General features: G+C 45.6%; 1 protein-coding gene across 2 annotated transcripts in view; it reads left to right on the forward strand.

The window, feature by feature from the left end:
* The first annotated feature begins 4245 nt into the window (after positions 1-4245).
* The window catches only part of LOC144792888 (adiponectin-like), a 43546-nt gene continuing 26942 nt past the window's right edge, over positions 4246-20849 (forward strand). The window contains exon 1 of one of the 2 annotated variants that reach the window (XM_078668092.1): positions 4246-4373. The gene's annotated coding sequence lies outside the window, so the exon portion shown is untranslated. The remainder of the gene's footprint in view (positions 4374-20849) is intronic. The other variant, XM_078668093.1, reaches the window with a different exon arrangement.

Raw genomic sequence — 20849 nt, forward strand, 5'->3', positions numbered from 1 at the left:
ATGTTCATTATCAGAATGTCAAAGTTGGTGATTTTGTGAAAATTAAGACTCCTGTAGGATGTAGACCTTGGTCCAAATATACTGATATTAGAGCTGTCATTAAGATCTTTAAAAATGCTGTTAAAACTGATGATGGGAGAATATGGAATAAGAGTCGTGTTGTTGTTGTTGATCCATATTTGACATCTCAAAGGGGCTCTGTTCATGTTGGTGATTCTCATGATAATTTGCATTTTATGTCTAATTCTTCCTTTGACAGGTTTTCTCCTTCCTCTTCTTCTTTTAGAAGGAGTCAAAGAACTCGCAGAGCTCCTGTATACTTGAGAGACTATGTTTGAATATGCTCTTGGTTCTGTTTCTTTACCAAAAATGTTTATGTGAGTTATTCAATTCTAGTTCTCTCTCGTTCTCTTAATGGTTGCATATAATATTCATTTGTTCAAAGTGTATAGAAGGGAGATGTGTGATGTTCTCTTCTAGGTTCTATTAGGACTTGAGAACACGGAGAACCCCTGTGTTCTTAGGATATTAGAACGTTGTGCTTGTGGGATTCTGGACTTGCCAGTTGCTGTGGGCTGTTGCTGGATGAGGTTGAATAAACCCAACTTCTACTACAAGAACCAGTTTACATTGAATTATTTATAGAACTAACCTTTACAGAATGCATTTTGGATTGCCAAACCCCTGACCTCATGATTGTGACCTGTGGTGGGAAAGACCTAGGCACACTGACTGGGGTGAGGCTGGAAACCCTAATTAAGGATACCTTTGTACAATTATACTTTTCCCTCGCACTGCCTTGGTATTCTCCAATATATGCCAAGGCAGAAATATAAATTGTCGAATCAATTCTATCCACAGATTTAACCAAGCCAGGAAACATAACCTGTTTCTGCATTCCTCAGAGACGATAAACGGGCTCTATCTATAACAACAACTTGCGTTTTGACATGCATGGAATCTATAAAAGTGATGAAGCTCACTTCACAGACAAAGGCACAGGGAGTTTCTCAGTAACTTGAAACTCTGCATCCTGTTTTACATGTAGCTGTCACATATACATAATTAACACAAATGCTCTTCTCAGAGCCACCCTATTTCCAAAAACATTGTCCATTTTCTTTTAAAATATCTTTAAACAAAATGTTTTTTTCCCAAACTTTGTGAATACCTCTCTAATACGCAACAAAACAGACATTCAATTGATACAGCACATTCAAAATACATAACTATGTAAATAAGTCATTTTATAATTATTCAAAGCCAGAACCTAGATTATTTGCGATGATCCCATAATTTCGGAGTCTAGGAAGTTGCTAAATCAAACTTGTTGTAACTTTGCTTGATTCTTTTTTAAAACTTCGGCAGATGTGTGAAATCCAAAGCAGGTAGAAAGAAAAACGGAATGAAAAAGGGGTCAGGTAAAACAGAGGATGTTTTCCCACTCCCGCTCAGGGCCATGAACATGCAGTTGTCACTTGGCAACTGTTTGCTTTCTCACTGGCAGAGCTACCTCACAGCGGTAAGTAACACCTGGAAGTCAATAAATCAATCAGGGTTTTTAAAGCCCGGCTACTCGCCCCTGATGGTCTCAAGGCACTGGGAGTGGGGGGTGCTGCTGATCCATCTGCACTATAGTGTTCAGTTGCAGAGCCAAGTCTTAGGGTCCTTCCTGAATTGGGTCAACGACGGGGATTGTCGATTGTCTGAGGTGGATCAGCAAGGTGTTCCAGGTGTTGGCGGGTATGTAGGAGAAGGATCTTTCTCCGGTTCTTGTCTTGTGGTTCTGAGGGACGGTAGCCACACCTTCTTAGAGCAGCCTTGGGAGCTCCAAGTTAACGTTCTTCTTTAGGCATTATACACAGAAAAAAATATAAAAGTGATGGGCTTGAATTAATCACAGCCACTCCTAAGTACTTGGGCTACATTTTAGTCCATCATTATTGTGCCCTGCCATACTACGTCCGTCAAGAATCGAACTAGGGACATGGAAATCAAACTTGGCCCTGCTCTAATCTGAACAATCCAGCCTGATCTACCAGGTGAATCCCCTCTGAATGGAAGCACAAGTAACCTCTGACTGGTTGTGGCCTGTTTGGTGCTCTACAGTTTTCCGCAGCTTGAGTACAATGGCACAGGGTTTTACTGGACCCATGTTAAAGCTTGAATTAATCAGAGCCACTGGTAAATACTCAGGCCACATTCTAGTCCATCGTTTTTTGTTCACTGTGCCACCTCAGTCAGGAACTAGCTATATGCAAACTGACCTTGGTCCTGCTCCAATCGGAACAGCCCATCCCAAACTACCATGTCCATGGCCGGACTGGCCGTAGCGAGCACCGTGTATTTCCCTGGTGGGCCGGAGGGGTGGGGGCCAGTTTTGTGCCCATGAGGGCCGCTTTTGTCACTGGGGTCCGGTTTTGCAGCGGTGCTGAAATATTGGCTCCATGTAACTAAAGCGGGAGCGGTGCTTCTTGCTAGCCCCCTCCCCGCTCCGAGGGCCGGTCCAGCAGCAACCTGCCAGGGCTGGTTGCTGTTGCCAGTCCGGCCCTGACCATGTCCAGGTTTAACCTTTTGAGTCTTGTCAATGAGGTGCAGCTTCAGCTTAAATCCTACAGCACAGTGAGCACTGGACCAATGTGTGGGCCTACCTGTTGCCCTTTGGGAGTCTCACAGACAAAAACTAAACAGTGAAGGTTGAATGCTTTAATTAATTACAGTCACTGCTAAATACTTCAGACAAGATTCCAGTCCATCATATCTTTTGCCCACTGTGCCTCCACAGACAGAAACCACCTATAGGTAAATAAGCCTAGGTCATGCTTCAGTAGGAACTGTGCAGCCCCAACTGGCTGGCCAGGGCCCTCTGGATGGGAGAACAAGCCACCCCAAACCAGGTTGGCCTGTTCTTGGGCCTCATCAGTGTGGTGCAGTATGAGTCCTGTGGCACAATGAGCATAAAACGGATATCTCTGCATACCCAGTTTACTTAGGCCACCTCACAGATTTAAAAAAAAGTGATGGGTAGAATGTTTAAATGAATAACATGCACTGGTAAGTCCTCTGGGCCACATATCAGTCCATCATTTTTTACCCACAGTGCCACCTCATACAAAAACTATAAATATGCTAATCATCCTCGGTCCTGCTCCAAAAGGAACAGTCTAACCCAAACTTCTAGGTCAGCTTGAAAGGGAACACAAGCAACACAAGACCAGTTTCGGCCTCTTTGAATCTCCCAGTGAGGTGCAGCTTGACTTATGTGGCACATTGAACACAGGTTCCACATGTGGACACATCCATCACACTTAGGACACCTCACAGAGAACAAAGTGGTGGCTGGAATGCTTGAATTAATCACAGCCACTGGTAAATATTTGGACTACACTATAGTCCAAGCCTCTTTCAACAGAAATGAGCCACATGCAAATCCGCCTTGGTCCTGATCCAATAGGAAAAGTCCAGCCCAAACTGCCAGACCTGAAACCCTCTGAGTAGGTTTGATATTGTATAATGTACAGCACTTAGAAAGGTAGAGGTATGATTTCTATACAATAACAAGGTTTTATCATTATTTATGCTATTAATGTGCAAGGCTGCCTTGTTTGGTAGTTTGAATCTGAGCCACTAGAATGATGTGATCGTATGTCTACATTTTCCATTGAATTATGGATTTTGCCACATTTTCCACCACCTGTTCCATAACTTGCAGATTTGAGCAAACTATTGTAGTTCTAGCTCAAACTGATGAAAAGTTACTAATTAAAAATCCTACACGATGTACAGCAGTGACAGGCCATTTGCATAGGTTAAGTGATCACATTTCAGTTCCTGATGAATGTACTCCGGTATTAAAATTGGTACTAATGTTTGCTCAGACATCATTAACATATGGTAAAAAAACGAAATTGTGAAAAAACACTTTCAGGGAATGTGCAACACTATGCTACATGATGTGACTTTTCTTGCCACATAATTCAGCCAACCTTGCCGCATAATTGGTCCTCCATTGCTCCTTAAGTCCAAAGTACTAGTGATTGCCTTGTAAAATTTCAAAGAAAATACGAACAATTTTCGGAAACCAAACAAGGATTTCAGATAAAGTCAAACTTCGAGGGTTAAACCATTCTTCCGTTCTCAGGAAGAGCAGATCTCTGCCTCCCCGACATTTGGAAGCACATGCTTTCGGTAGCAGCAGGCAGCAGTCCCAGATGCCGAGCTTTAAATACGCCGTCTCGCCGGCCAAGGGAAGACTGCTTTAACTGACAGCTGCACATGTCTCTTGAGAGGGTCAGATCTGGTGTCAGGAGCCTTCCTCGTTAGCTCCTCTTGTGAGGGACAGAGGTGACCCCACCAGGACTTCAGAGCAGCCGGTAAGGAGACGCCCAGCAGCTATTTTGCAAAACACCCGAAACTTTTGATCACTTACAAAATCAACAATATTTAAATGTTATCCAATAATTCTTTTAGGACTAAGAATCCATGGAGATGACGATTTAATTGTGCTTGCTGTGCCACGGGTCCAATAAGGAATCAGTCGTTATTCAGTGCATTCTGTGACCTTTGCCTTGTCCTTTGCGTTTATTTGGTGTCATTTACTTAAGTCTTGTCGTGGTGTCACGTTGTGCAGTGTCCTGTGCACAAACACGTTTGACAATGAACATCTTGCGTTTATATAGCGCTTCGTCCGGCACTTCTGCTGCTTCTAAAAGCTGTGGCTAACATATGTAACTTATTAATGCTCCTAAATCAGTTTCGGAAAAATTAAGGATAATAGACTGAGTTGATATTGCCAGGGTTTAGAATCTTGACCACTGGATCACTGCAGTTATCAGCTATGAGCGTTTAACCGATTGAGTCGTCTTATGACAGAGGACAAGGACAAGGAAATTTAGCTATACGTGTATAATATAAGGATGTAGGTTATTCTAAGTTACGTTAGCCAGCAAAGTGCTGCGTAGACCACTAATGTAGCTTCTATGCACAAGAACTGTAACGAAGCATTCCACAGCCACACAGGACACCCCACCCCTTCCACCGCCCATTACCGAGGGAAACTTCGGTTTTTAATGACTGTAAAATTATCTGAAACGTCCCTATCACTATTATGCCCAATATGGCATGATACTATAAAAGTACCAGGGTGCAGTGTAATAATAGACTTTTTCACAGATTATTAGGTGGAGTAGAATCATGCCTGACTGTTAGAGACAGACCTCATGTGGCATGTGGAAATACATCTAATACTAAAGCTCTGTCATGCTTTTAAGAGTTCTAGTGAGAATAACCTACAAGGCAGAAAGAAGTATGACAGCTCTCTATAGTTTCCAAGATTGGCGTTATTACACCAAGAAGCACTTTACCTCATGTATTTTTTATATTTCATGGTTTAATTTGGTGCGATTTCCATGCCATTTATATCCTTGTATGGCGTGAAAAATCGGTTGAAAACTTACTACATGTTGTATGTGGTGAAACGAATAGAATTTTTGTAATTTATGTTAGTAGGGAGGGTTTTAAGCAAAATATGCTTTGTCTTAAAAGTATTTGTCTGCAGAGCGAGGGCTTTGGCAGCTACTATTTGCAATGTTTGGGTAGCAGTGGAACACTGGTTGCTTTGAATGCTTGGGGGTTGTTGTTTTTGATGGGTATAATGCTGATTGACCAAAAGGGATTACTTCAAATGCACTTTCTTTCAATGGTCTAATTGACAGGGAAGTGAAACTGTTCTTTTTGAGCTTGCCCTGGTGGGAATCCCCTTTCGTACGATTCTCGTGAACTGTAGGAAATACATTAAATTATGGGGGCAATATAAGCTCCTATATTAGGAATTGTGAAATCACTGCGGGCATATTTGCTAAAGCCTCGCTCGACAGTTTAAAAATGCAGGGATGTGTTGTGTTTACAAGAATTCGGCGCACCCTTGCATTTCCCCTAGCGATGGCACTAAATTGACCTGCCTAGCGCCAACACAGGCACCCCTGCACCATAGTCCAAGGGTTACTGCGTTGCAGGGAGGATTGTTTTTGTGCTGGAAGATGTCCCTTCCTGCACATGAACAATCACTAATGGTGATTTGTAACTTCTATGTGTGGTGCAGAATGCAGAACATATAGAAGTACAAAACTTCATTTTTTAATGATTGTTCATGTGCAGGAAGGTGTCCCTTCCTGCACATAAACAACCACTAATGGTGTCCTGCTGTTTCTATGTGTACTGCAGAATGCAGCATACATAGAAACAGCAAACACTAGGAAAAATTAATAATTTCTCGTCATTGAGTCTTATACAACCTCACCCTTGGAAATAGGGGGCAGTGTCAAAATCAATTGGAGCTGCAGTCGAACGCCCACAGCAACAACCATTGCCTGCCCATTTGCCGCAGCGGACTGCTGCGGTAAGGGGCATATTTACAAGGTGGCATTAATCCATGTTAAGTGGCTTAACTCCAAATTGTAAATATGGAGCGGGGCATTGCACCACAGGAACGTCATTAAAAGTGATATTTGTGTGGCACAATGCCCTTGTAAATATGCCCCTGAGTGTGCAATTGCAGTAGCTAACATTTCTACATATATTAGCATATAAAACATAAAAGAAAAACTCAAAATGTCAGAATATGTAATGCAATTCCTAAATTTACAGTAATGGAATAACAGGTAACGCAAGTCTATATTGTGTTATGCCACAAATCTGGGCTATATCAAGAAAGCAATACTTCAAAAAGAAATGTAAAGTAAACAGTGAGTGAGAATATAACCGTGTAAGTTAGGTCCCTGTGGTTGACTGGCATTTTTACAGCTCCAAAAGCATTAAAAGTACATGGCTTAACATCACTATGTAAAAGTAAGAAGAGAAGACATTTGAACATCAATAACTGATCGAGGAAACTAGGAGACACTATTTCTGTGTATCATTGACCAGAGTCACACATCTGAATTCCATTCTGGCACCATCACCACACCAATTACCCTGCACTCGCACATTGAAACTCGATGGGTGAAGCACAGAGATAAACCACAGGAGGGTCTGATTTAGAATTGAGTGGTTGGAGAGGATAGTTATATTTGTCGAGGAAGTGCTTCACCTGGATCGGAATCTTAGAATATTCTTCACCATACCCAAGGTGGAGGTCTCCTGTCCATTAAGCCTACCTCCACCAATCAGAGGATTTTCGTTATAACTCATCTCTATATCATGCCCTAAACTGAGGGCTGAGGAACCCAGAGACCGGAGTTCTAATATTGACTTCGACACTTGATCAACACATAATCAAAATTGTGTGGTTCTAGGAATACCAATTTATGTCCTTGTGCCTCAGTTGCAAATATGTAATACAATGTATATATGCATGTGTGTGTGTGTGAGAGAGAGAGAGAGTAAGCATAATGCTGTGTAAAAACTATGTCTAGTGTGATGTTAGTAGCTCTTAAAATATGTCCCTTTGGGCCTTCCTCACCACCTCTTAGTTTTTGTAATCTGATCTCAACCATATTGCACTTTAACTGTTGTACAGCATGTCTGGCAATGAGGAACGAGGAATACGTGCAAGTAGCACAAGGTAATATTGTTACAATGTAGAGAGGACAAGATCCAGATACAATATTATTAAAACAGAATAAATATTTATAATAATAATTATCCTGCAAGAGCATTCCACAAAAGCAACATCATACCTTCCACTGCATCCTCAGCAGGTCCTCTAATTTGACAAGTCTGTATGTTCAAGAATGGCTAGTCAATGTCTCTGTTCCTGAAGAGGCAAAAATAGGTTATCAGCCGAGTCCACAGAATAATTTTACCCCTATGAATTATCAACAATAATTAAGGACTGGAAAAAACATGTTGCCTTCTCAGAACCTTCTTGTTTTATCGCGGTGAAGATCTGCGCTGTAGTGGAGAGCAGATGAAGTCCACTTCCATCCTATGGTACAAGTCATGCTTGTCTTATTCTTTTTATTCTTTAGTGGCTATCTATATCTATGCCTGGGACCAACCCACCTGTGAAGGGGCCAACAGTTCATCCAACTTTTCTCTCTACACAAGTCAGCAAGCACCGCTATACACTTTCATCTCTGTCTGTATTTATTCTCCACTAAACCACATTTTCAATCTTACACCTGATGTGGCATTGGTCAAGATCCAGAAGATGAAGTGAGTCAGCCAGTAAAATGCCTATTGTGACCAATTGTCCAGTATCACGTTGCAGGATATTTTGCATGCATTTAGCACTTTGTGCACATTGATTCGTCAGAAGTAGTTTATTGTGGGGGGCAGCATTGTGTCATCGTACTTATTTTGGGGTTTCATTCCATAGTGTCCTTTTCCAAGATCACTGGTCTCTTTAAAACTTATTGATCTGACTGGACAATACGTTTATTGATTGGTATACTGTATCAGAGTTACAATCTGGCCTGGGCTCAGTTCGCGGAGTTTTGCTACGCGGAACTCCGCAAATTTACATAAAAAATCTGCGAAGTTCCACGAGTAGCGGAATGCAGTGCGAACTGTAGTTTGTGCTGGTATTTCTGCCGCTCGGGTAGAAATTCTACCCAAGCAGCAGCTCGCGCTTGAGAACTTACCATTCGTGATCGCAAACTTAACTCTGCTGCACATCATGAAGTGAAGTTTTCTGCACTCTGCGAGCTCCGAGGAGTGTGGAGTGCAGAAAACTGCAAACTCTGTGAACCTAGCTAAGTTCACCGTCCAGGCTTAGCTACAATCCCCTTGCACCTCCAGCATTTAGCCCTGAATGCTCTCTGTCACTACTCTCAGATAGAGAGGTCTGCAGAAGGAGCAACTTGGTTATTGAATTGGAACTAACTGGTATCTTTGGCAATGGAATACCAGTAGTAAACAACAGTATGCACTACAGATGCTGGTCAGTAACTACCTACTGCCCCAGGACTTAGAGAAGAGGTCTCTCACTCTGCTTCTGCATTCGTTCCCATTTCTTTCAATATTGGAAACACTTAGAAAAAATCTCAGTTCAGGTAGCTAATATTATAAAACAAGCCTGTATAGGACCACCACCAAGAGGGGAATTCACTGGTGTGGGCTTATAGCACCACCCTTAGGGACTAGAGTGGGTAAGTTGGTGCCAGGAAATTACGCTACTTGACAACTAGGATCAACTTTACCACTACAACAAAATATGTTGGCAATAAAAAATGCATACAAATTCTTGGCATGGCTCCCAACATAGAATCATTTTCCTGTGGGCCTCGCTATTAGAACCACCCCTACCCTAATTGTGGTTAGTGGAAAAGTAGTAAACTGTTGAACCAGTGACAACAGGGCCTGATTTAGAAATTGGTGGACGAGTTACTGTCACAAACGGATATCGCATGTGCCTTATTACATTATAGCTTATGGCACTTGTAATAAAATGGACGTGATATCCGTCACATTAGTGACAGAGTAACCCGTCTGCCAAACTGTAACTCAAGGACACAGTTTTTAATCAAGGCCTCAACATACAACCAACTTGTAAGCTGTTGGGTAGTTACTATGCAAATATAATCATTTGTTTCTCTTTTTTTGTAAAGAATGGAAGTGTTTGAAATCAAACTACACAATGTCAATGTGTAATGAGAACACTTTACTGGGATTCAATACACACTGAATATTACCCAAGAGGAGAAAGAGCCATGTCTTATGGTCTACTCATTGTCGTGTCCTCTCCAGCTCAGGAGCACACAAATGACCATGCCACACATGGAGCTCTGTAACACAGGTCTTTATTCTTCAGTGTGCAACCATTAACTAAACGCACTACGTCATAAACTTTATTGACTACACCCATACACACCCAGATACATCCCAACTGATTATGTAACTTTGTAAGGAGTCCACTGAGGACCATAATGGCCCTACTGAACCTGATCATACAACACTACATCTCCCCATGGTTAAATAAAAAGTACGAACAACAAATGTACATTAGAGTGCCTCAATGAGTCGTCAAGGGGCTCGCACCAATCTTCCAGATCGAGTCGTGCGAGGTGAAGGAGTTGCACTGCCGTCTGACATTGTAGTTGTAGACTCAGATGCTTGACTTGGGCAGTCAGGTGGACTTGTCTCATTTGTGATGTCTGGAGCCGACGAATATCAAGGCAGATGCTTCAAATGTGACAAATCTCTTGTAATGCACTTTCCAGGACATTGAGCGGTCACCATATGTCCTTTATTTGTCATGACTCTCAAACAATCAGCATTAAACAGAGCTCAGTCTTGCATTTACATTTTTGTTTGATTAGGACCCAGTCTCCTTCTTCGAAAACTATGTTCCGAACACATCTGCGTTTATTTGCATAGACCTTCAAATAGATTTTGAGAGAAGTGTCCTTGACACAAATCTCGTCAGTGTCTATAACTCGGCTTGTGGCCCATTGTGGTCGCTTTGTCCCAATGGCTCTCTCAAATAGCAAGGTGGCAGAGCTTTCACCTACTGTAGAATGGGGAGTTGACTGATAAGCGCGCTGAACCACTTTCTTCAGGGTGCCCATAAATCGTTCAACAACGCCATTTGCCTTTGGCCAGAGGGGTGTGCTTTTCTGATGCTTGACGTTCAAGCGACTAAGAAAGTCCTTAAAATGTTTGCTATTGAAGGGTCGACCATTGTCAGATTTGAGAATGAAGGGAACACCTGATGCTGCAAAAATATCATCCACCCTCTCAATTACTTTGTCATTGGTGGTTGATGATGAATCTTCCATTAAGGGAAAACGTGAGTAATCATCAATAATTACCATGAGATGATCAACGGCAATTTTCTCCCACGCTTGTTTAAGAAAGTCAGACATGTTTAGCAGATGCTGTGTTGTCTTGGGAGATTTGCAGTTACACAGGTGACAGGCTTTCAGTTCCTTCTCGACTTGTTCATCAACCTGAGGAAACCCCCCTCGATCTTAAATGGTTATCTTTGTGGCTACAATGCCATGATGTTCTTTGTGTGCCAGTTCAATGACTTGTTGCCTCACGCTCTCAGGTATGACAATTCTCAAACCTCTTAGTACAATACCTTCTTGAATGAGGGAAAGTTCTTCCTGCACAAATAGCCATTACAACATGGCCACTACCACATGATACTTTTACAATGCTGCACTTACAACGTGACTACCATTACTACGCATAGCTTTTACCACGCATGATTTTAAAATGAGCATGCCTTACCACGCATGCCTTTACAACGATTTTTGTTTCGTCGTCAAGGAATGAATGGTATAAGCATATGGGTGGTAAAGGTAATAAGAGCCTCCATTCATTGTCTGCAAGTCAGCGCTCCAGACTCGGCCATTGGGATATAAAAATAATAGAGCTGCGACAGAACAGCCTTCCGAGTGAATGGGCAGGGGTGGGAGGTGTTTGCGATCAAATTTGTTCCAGTAATGGGATCGGGACGTGGCTTGGTGAGGGAGTGCCAGTTTTCAATGTTATCCAATGGGCTCGTTTTGGATGTTATAGTAAAAAAAGGTCCTGGGGTTGTTCCTGTTTTGATCTGAGTGGATGAAAAGGTAGAATTTGGTTGTGTTTTCACAATGCACTTTTCATGCCGTAGGCTAACATGGGACCGAAAGCGGTCATGGCGAATGAGCATCACACAAGGGCGTTTTAGGGCTCAGGGCCAGTATTGGGATCAGCGGTAGGTTTGTAAAGGTCGGCCAGGAGTGGGATTGGGTATGAGGCGCAAAAGGCTCAAGTTTCCTGGATCAGGGCTGTTTTCAGGGCTGGGTGCCAGGTTTTATGGCTCATGGCCGGGATTGAGATTGGCAGTTTGTGTTGGCCGGCCAGGAGTAGGATTGGGTATGGAGAGCAGAAGGTGTGAGCTTTCTGGATCAGGGCTGAGGTTGTGGATGTTTTCAGGGCTGTGGGCTGGGTTTTAGAGCTCAGGGCTGAGGGTGTGGTTGTTTTCAGGGCTGCGGGAGAGGGAAGGAGTGGTGTATATGGTTCAGGTGTAGGGAAGAGATGTTGAATCTAGAGGCTGGGGAGGGGCATTGGTGGGTGCGGTCTTAGGGTTCAGGGCTGTGTTCAGAGTGTTTTTAGCGTTTGGGCATGGCAGAGACTGTGGTGAGGGCCAGCAGTTCCAACGCAGGTACCATTACCCTGCATAACCTTTACCACGCATATGCCTTTTCCATTAATGCCTTTACAATGAAACTCGTAAAAGGCATGTGTGGTAAAGGCATATTCGTTGTAACATCCTGCTTGGCAAAGGCAACGTGTGGTAACTGTACCAGTGTTGTAACAACCACGTTGTAATAGCATGCGTGGTAATCATATGTGTGGTTCCATCATGCATACAACCATCTGTGAGAGGTTGAAAATGTTTTCTCCATGATTGCGTTGCAATGATATCCTTGAGTATGAGCATGTCTCTGTCTGTGTTGGTAACAGGAATGATTTGCTCAATGGATAAAGCTGCAGGTGTACTAGATTTTGCTATGAAGTTGATACACTCCAGCCGCTTCAGACTTTGCACTATGACACTGTAACGGCACCCGTGAGAAGTAATCTGCAGGTTTTTGATTCTTTCCCAGTTTATGCACAATAGATTTATCATACTTGTGCAATCTCAACCCCCACCTCTCAATACGAGGGGGCCACTAGGTATCAGATTTCCGAAAATGGTGACCAATTCCTGTTGGTGACAAGGATGAAATGCTTCCAGTACAGAAACACATTAAAATGTTCACAAGTCCACACTACAGCCAGGCTCTGTTTTTCTGGCTGAGAATCGACACATTCAGTCTGAGACACACTTCTGCTAGCATTTTGATGTCCATTGTGTTGAGCATGGATCATGCCAAACCCCACCAGGCTTGCGTCAACTATGATCTCAGGGGCATATTTACAAGCCTGTTGCACTGCCAGTGTGTCACTTTGTGTGATGCACTGGTGGCGCAGTGTGGTGCTCCATATTTACAAGAACACGTAGAGCGATACAAAAGGGGATGATGGACGGAGCGTTTGAGCAAATCAAACACTCACCCCCAGTCAACTGATCTGGATTTAATCCATCACCATTCTTTAGCCCACTCAGCCACCCCATTTCAGACATGGCTATATGCAAATCAGTCTGACCCTGTGCCTCATGGGAACAGTCCAGCCCGAACTGCCAAGCCATGTTTTCCATGGACCGGAAACAAGCATCCTGGGACCGGTTTCGGATTCATAATCCTCATCAGCCAGGCTATCTTGAATCCAGTGGCCAAGTGAGCAAGGGACCCACGTCTGAGCATACCCTGCCACACTTAGGGCGAACAAAGCGATACAAAAGGGGATGATGGATGGAGCGTTTGAGCAAATCAAACACTCACCCCCAGTCAACTGATCTGGGTTTAATCCATCACCATTCTTTAGCCCACTCAGCCACCCCATTTCAGACATGGCTATATGCAAATCAGTCTGACCCTGTGCCTCATGGGAACAGTCCGATTCAAAAAGGGGGTGGTGATGGACAGAGTATCTGAGTTAATCAGAACACTCCTACCCAGTCAACAAATCAGGGCTTGATCCATCACCGTTTTTTAGCTCACTGCACCATCCCAGTTCAGAACCTGGCTATATGCAAATTAGTCTGTCCCTGGCCCAGTGCATCATGGGAACATGGCAGACCAAACTACCAAGCCAATTCTTTACTGGAAAGGAAACAAGCTTCCGGGGACCGGTTTCTGGCATTACAGCAGGCTTCGGCCCAGCTTGCTTGAATCCTGATGGTGCAGTGAGCAAGGGACTCACATCTGAGCATACCCTCCCACGCTTGTGGTGGCCAAAACGATTCAAAAAGGGGGTGGTGATGGACAGAGTATCTGAGTTAATCAGAACACTCCTACCCAGTCAACAGATCAGGGCTTGATCCATCACCGTTTTTTAGCTCACTGCACCATCCCAGTTCAGAACCTGGCTATATGCAAATTAGTCTGTCCCTGGCCCAGTGCATCATGGGAACAGGGCAGACCAAACTACCAAGCCAATTCTTTACTGGAAAGGAAACAAGCTTCCGGGGACCGGTTTCTGGCATTACAGCCGTCTTCGGCCCAGCTTGCTTGAATCCTGATGGTGCAGTGAGCAAGGGACTCACATCTGAGCATACCCTTCCACGCTTGTGGTGGCCAAAACGATTCAAAAAGGAGGTGGTGATGGACAGAGTATCTGAGTTAATCAGAACACTCTTACCCAGTCAACAGATCAGGGCTTGATCCATCACCGTTTTTTAGCTCACTGCACCATCCCAGTTCAGAACCTGGCTATATGCAAATTAGTCTGTCCCTGGCCCAGTGCATCATGGGAACAGGGCAGACCAAACTACCAAGCCAATTCTTTACTGGAAAGGAAACACGCTTCCGGGGACCGGTTTCTGGCATTACAGCCGTCTTCGGCCCAGCTTGCTTGAATCCTGATGGTGCAGTGAGCAAGGGACTCACATCTGAGCATACCCTTCCACGCTTGTGGTGGCCAAAACGATTCAAAAAGGGAGTGGTGATGGACAGAGTATCTGAGTTAATCAGAACACTCCTACCCAGTCAACAGATCAGGGCTTGATCCATCACCGTTTTTTAGCTCACTTCACCATCCCAGTTCAGAACCTGGCTATATGCAAATTAGTCTGTCCCTGGCCCAGTACATCATGGGAACAGGGCAGACCAAACTACCAAGCCAATTCTTTACTGGAAAGGAAACAAGCTTCCGGGGACCGGTTTCTGGCATTACAGCCGTCTTCGGCCCAGCTTGCTTGAATCCTGATGGTGCAGTGAGCAAGGGACTCACATCTGAGCATACCCTTCCACGCTTGTGGTGGCCAAAACGATTCAAAAAGGGGGTGGTGATGGACAGAGTATCTGAGTTAATCAGAACACTCCTACCCAGTCAACAGATCAGGGCTTGATCCATCACCGTTTTTTAGCTCACTGCACCATCCCAGTTCAGAACCTGGCTATATGCAAATTAGTATGTCCCTGGCCCAGTGCATCATGGGAACAGGGCGGACCAAACTACCAAGCCAATTCTTTACTGGAAAGGAAACAAGCTTCCGGGGACCGGTTTCTGGCATTACAGCCGTCTTCGGCCCAGCTTGCTTGAATCCTGATGGTGCAGTGAGCAAGGGACTCACATCTGAGCATACCCTTCCACGCTTGTGGTGGCCAAAACGATTCAAAAGGGGGTGGTGATGGACAGAGTATCTGAATTAAGCAGAACACTCCTACCCAGTCAAAAGATCTTTTGGCCACCACAAGTGCGGAAGGGTATGCTCAGACATGAGTCCCTTGCTCACTGCACCATCAGGATTCAAGCAAGCCGGGCCGAAGACGGCTGTAATGCCAGAAACCGGTCCCCGGAAGCTTGTTTCCTTTCCAGTGAAGAATTGGCTTGGTAGTTTGGTCTGCCCTGTTCCCATGATGCACTGGGCCAGGGACAGACTAATTTGCATATAGCCAGGTTCTGAACTGGGATGGTGCAGTGAGCTAAAAAACGGTGATGGATCAAGCCCTGATCTGTTGACTGGGTAGGAGTGTTCTGATTAACTCAGATACTCTGTCCATCACCACCCCCTTTTTGAAATATTTTGGCCACCACAAGTGTGGAAGGGTATGCTCAGACATGAGTCCCTTGCTCACTGCGCCATCAGGATTCAAGCAAGCCGGGCCGAAGACGGCTGTAATGCCAGAAACCGGTCCCCGGAAGCTTGTTTCCTTTCCAGTGAAGAATTGGCTTGGTAGTTTGGTCTGCCCTGTTCCCATGATGCACTGGGCCAGGGACAGACTAATTTGCATATAGCCAGGTTCTGCACTGGGATGGTGCAGTGAGCTAAAAAACGGTGATGGATCAAGCCCTGATCTGTTGACTGGGTAGGAGTGTTCTGATTAACTCAGATACTCTGTCCATCACCACCCCCTTTTTGAAATATCATGGGAACAGTCCAGCCCGAACTGCCAAGCCATGTCTTCCATGGACCGGAAACAAGCATCCTGGGACCGGTTTCGGATTCATAATCCTCATCAGCCAGGCTATTTTGAATCCAGTGGCCAAGTGAGCAAGGGACTCACGTCTGAGCATACCCTGCCACACTTAGGGCGAACAAAGCGATACAAAAGGGGATGATGGACGGAGCGTTTGAGCAAATCAAACACTCACCCCAGTCAACTGATATGGGTTTTAATCCATCACCATTCTTTAGCCCACTCAGCCACCCCATTTCAGACATGGCTATATGCAAATCAGTGTGACCCTGTGCCTCATGGGAACAGTCCAGCCCGAACTGCCAAGCCATGTGTTCCATGGACCGGAAACAAGCATCCTGGGACCGGTTTCGGATTCATAATCCTCATCAGCCAGGCTATCTTGAATCCAGTGGCCAAGTGAGCAAGGGACTCACGTCTGAGCATACCCTGCCACACTTAGGGCGAACAAAGCGATACAAAAGGGGATGATGGACGGAGAGTTTGAGCAAATCAAACACTCACCCCCAGTCAACTGATCTGGGTTTAATCCATCACCATTCCTTAGCCCACTCAGCCACCCCATTCCAGACATGGCTATATGCAAATCAGTCTGACCCTGTGCCTCATGGGAACAGTCCAGCCCGAACTGCCAAGCCATGTCTTCCATGGACCGGAAACAAGCATCCTGGGACCGGGTTCGGATTCATAATCCTCATCAGCCAGGCTATCTTGAATCCAGTGGCCAAGTGAGCAAGGGACTCACGTCTGAGCATACCCTGCCACACTTAGGGCGAACAAAGCGATACAAAAGTGGTTGATGGACGGAGCGTTTGAGCAAATCAAACACTCACCCCCAGTCAACTGATCTGGGTTTAATCCATCACCATTCTTTAGCCCACTCAGCCACCCCATTTCAGACATGGCTATATGCAAATCAGTCTGACCCTGTGCCTCATGGGAACAGTCCAGCCCGAACTGCCAAGCCATGTCTTCCATGGACTGGAAACAAGCAACCTGGGACCCGTTTCGGATTCATAATCCTCATCAGCCAGGCTATCTTGAATCCAGTGGCCAAGTGAGCAAGGGACTCACGTCCGAGCATACCCTGCCACACTTAGGGCGAACAAAGCGATACAAAAGGGGATGATGGACGGAGCGTTTGAGCAAATCAAACACTCACCCCCAGTCAACTGATCTGGGTTTAATCCATCACCACCCCCTTTTGCACCGCTTTTGGCCACCGTAAGTGTGGCAGGGTATGCTCAGACGTGAGTCCCTTGCTCACTTTGCCACTGGATTCAAGCAAGCCGGGCTGAAAACGGCTGGAATGCCAGAAACCGGTCCTCGGAATCTTGTTTCCGGTCCAGGGAAGACAGGGCTTAGCAGTTCGGGCTGGACTGTTCCCATGAGGCACAGGGTCAGACTGATTTGCATATAGCCATGTCTGAACTAGGGTGGCAGAGTGGGCTAAAGAACGGTGATGGATTAAACCCAGATCTTTTGACTGGGTGTGAGTGTTTGATTGATTCACTTGCTCCGTCCATCACCACCCCCTTTTGTACCAAGAACACGTAGAGCCATCCTGGATGGCTTTTCGTGTCCTTGTAAATACGGGCACTTTTCATGCAGCACTTTGCATGAAAGGGGCGTTCCATGGCGTGTTGCTGTGGGTGTTCCCACGTAACATCCATGGATTCTGCCAGATTCCCAGATTTATAAGGTTTAGTAATCCTGGGAATGTGTCAAAATCCTATGTTTCCCCAGGGGAGGCGTAAGGAAGTGCAACAAGAAGAAATACTTTTATTTAGCCTCGTTTTTTAGGTCTCGGCTGAGACCTATTGCAGTCAAGTTCACTCTCAAGGGAGGACAGAGCGGTGCACGAGCCAACCAGGGTCTGTGGACGCGCACACACACAGGCAGGCAGGCAGGCACGCACCAGACACACATAGACAGACAGACAGACACACGCACGCACACACACACACGCACACACACACACACTCCCTCTCTGCCCACTCCCTCTCTGCCGCCCCCCTCTACCCTCACTCACCGGGCTCTTTCCCTGCACAGCGGGTCAGTCACGGCAGCAGGCAGGCTCGGTGTCTTCTCCGGCGATCTTCAGCTGATGTGCACGCCCACGCTGCGTCTCGTGCGCGCCCACCACGCTGTTTCGCGCCTGTTGATGCTCAGCTTGTGATTACTACTCCTTCTAACCCGGATTTTAAATTACTATTTCTTGGTTCTCTAACTCCACTCTGTTGATTCGTAACAAACTGATATTCAGCACATTTCACAGTCTCGCTTTTGCTTCTCATAAATACAATAAGATTATTTTAAGCAAATGTCTACCCTTCATTTGGTCCTGTCCCTTTTATGCTTCGGACTATAGAGTTTTAGAAAGTGTGGTGGAAGATTCCATGATATCGGCGGCGCCAACAGTGCGGAACCTGGGTGTCATAGACAAAGAAAAAGACTGCCCATGTGCCAACCTGTGTGCTGAGTGCAGAGTGTGAGTGCAGAGTGTGAGTGCAGAGTGAGTGTGCAGAGTAGTGAGTAGTGAGTGCAGAGTAGTGAGTGCAGAGTAGTGAGTAGTGAGTGCAGAGTAGTGAGAAGTGAGTGCAGAGTAGTGAGTGCAGAGTAGTGAGTGCAGAGTAGTGAGTGGTGAGTGCAGGGTAGTGAGTGCAGAGTAGTTAGTAGTGAGTGCAGAGTAGTTAGTAGTGAGTGCAGAGTAGGGAGTGCAGAGTAGTGAGTGCAGAGTAGTGAGTGGTGAGTGCAGAGTAGTGAGTAGTGAGTGCAGAGTAGTGAGTAGTGAGTGCAGAGTAGTGAGTGCAGAGTAGTGAGTGCAGAGTGCAGAGTAGTGAGTGCAGAGTGCAGAGTAGTGAGTAGTGAGTGCAGAGTAGTGAGTGCAGAGTAGTGAGTGCAGAGTAGTGAGTGCAGAGTAGTGAGTGCAGAGTAGTGAGTGCAGAGTTGTGAGTAGTGAGAGCAGAGTAGTGAGTAGTGAGTGCAGAGTAGTGAGTGCAGAGTAGTGAGTGCAGAGTAGTGAGTGCAGAGTAGTGAGTAGTGAGTGCAGAGTAGTGAGTAGTGAGTGCAGAGTAGTGAGTGCAGAGTAGTGAGTAGTGAGTGCAGAGTAGTGAGTAGTGTGTGCAGAGTAGTGAGTAGTGAGTGCGGAGTAGTGAGTGCAGAGTAGTGAGTGCAGAGTAGTGAGTGCAGAGTAGTGAGTGCAGAGTAGTGAGTAGTGAGTGCAGAGTAGTGAGTGCAGAGTAGTGAGTAGTGAGTGCAGAGTAGTGAGTAGTGAGTGCAGAGTAGTGAGTGCAGAGTAGTGAGTGCAGAGTAGTGAGTAGTGAGTGCAGAGTAGTGAGTAGTGAGTAGTGAGTGCAGAGTAGTGAGTGCAGAGTGCAGAGTAGTGAGTGCAGAGTGCAGAGTAGTGAGTGCAGAGTAGTGAGTGCAGAGTAGTGAGTGCAGAGTGCAGAGTAGTGAGTGCAGAGTAGTGAGTGCAGAGTAGTGAGTGCAGAGTAGTGAGTAGTGAGTGCAGAGTAGTGAGTGCAGAGTAGTGAGTGCAGAGTAGTGAGTGCAGAGTAGTGAGTAGTGAGTGCAGAGTAGTGAGTAGTGAGTGCAGAGTAGAGAGTGCAGGGTAGTGAGTAGTGAGTGCAGAGTAGTGAGTAGTGAGTGCAAAGTAGTGAGTGCAGAGTAGTGAGTGCAGAGTAGTGAGTGCAGAGTGGAGAGTGCAGAGTGGAGAGTGCAGAGTAGTGAGTAGTGAGTAGTGAGTAGTGAGTAGTGAGTGCAGAGTAGTGAGCAGTGAGTGCAGAGTAGTGAGTGCAGAGTAGTGAGTGCAGAGTAGTGAGTGCAGAGTAGTGAGTGCAGAGTAGTGAGTGCAGAGTAGTGAGTAGTGAGTGCAGAGTAGTGAGTGCAGAGTAGTGAGTGCAGAGTAGTGAGTGCAGAGTAGTGAGTGCAGAGTAGTGAGTGCAGAGTAGTGAGTAGTGAGTGCAGAGTAGTGAGTAGTGAGTGTAGAGTAGTGAGTGCAGAGTAGTGAGTAGTGAGTAGTGAGTGCAGAGTAGTGAGTGGTGAGTGCAGAGTAGTGAGTAGTGAGTAGTGAGTGCAGAGTAGTGAGTAGTGAGTAGTGAGTGCAGAGTAGTGAGCAGTGAGTAGTGAGTGCAGAGTAGTGAGTGCAGAGTAGTGAGTGCAGAGTAGTGAGTGCAGAGTAGTGAGTGCAGAGTAGTGAGTAGTGAGTGCAGAGTAGTGAGTAGTGAGTAGTGAGTGCAGAGTAGTGAGTAGTGAGTAGTGAGTGCAGAGTAGTGAGTGGTGAGTGCAGAGTAGTGAGTAGTGAGTGCAGAGTAGTGAGTAGTGAGTAGTGAGTGCAGAGTAGTGAGTAGTGAGTAGTGAGTAGTGAGTGCAGAGTAGTGAGTAGTGAGTGCAGAGTAGTGAGCAGTGAGTAGTGAGTGCAGAGTAGTGAGTGCAGAGTAGTGAGTGCAGAGTATTGAGTAGTGAGTGCAGAGAAGTGAGTGCAGAGTAGTGAGTGCAGAGTAGTGAGCGCAGAGTAGTGAGTGCAGAGTAGTGAGTGGAGAGTGCAGAGTGGAGAGTGCAAAGTAGTGAGTAGTGAGTAGTGAGTGCAGAGTAGTGAGTAGTGAGTAGTGAGTAGTGAGTGCAGAGTAGTGAGCAGTGAGTAGTGAGTGCAGAGTAGTGAGTAGTGAGTGCAGAGTAGTGAGTGCAGAGTAGTGAGTAGTGAGTGCAGAGTAGTGAGTGCAGAGTAGTGAGTGCAGAGTAGTGAGTGCAGAGTAGTAAGCAGTGATTAGTGAGTGCAGAGTAGTGAGTAGTGAGTGCAGAGTAGTGAGTGCAGAGTAGTGAGTGGTGAGTGCAGAGTAGTGAGCAGTGAGTAGTGAGTGCAGAGTAGTGAGTAGTGAGTGCAGAGTA

The sequence above is a fragment of the Lissotriton helveticus genome, chromosome 11, assembly GCF_964261635.1.
Source record: "Lissotriton helveticus chromosome 11, aLisHel1.1, whole genome shotgun sequence".
In the NCBI taxonomy this organism is placed as follows: domain Eukaryota; kingdom Metazoa; phylum Chordata; class Amphibia; order Caudata; family Salamandridae; genus Lissotriton; species Lissotriton helveticus.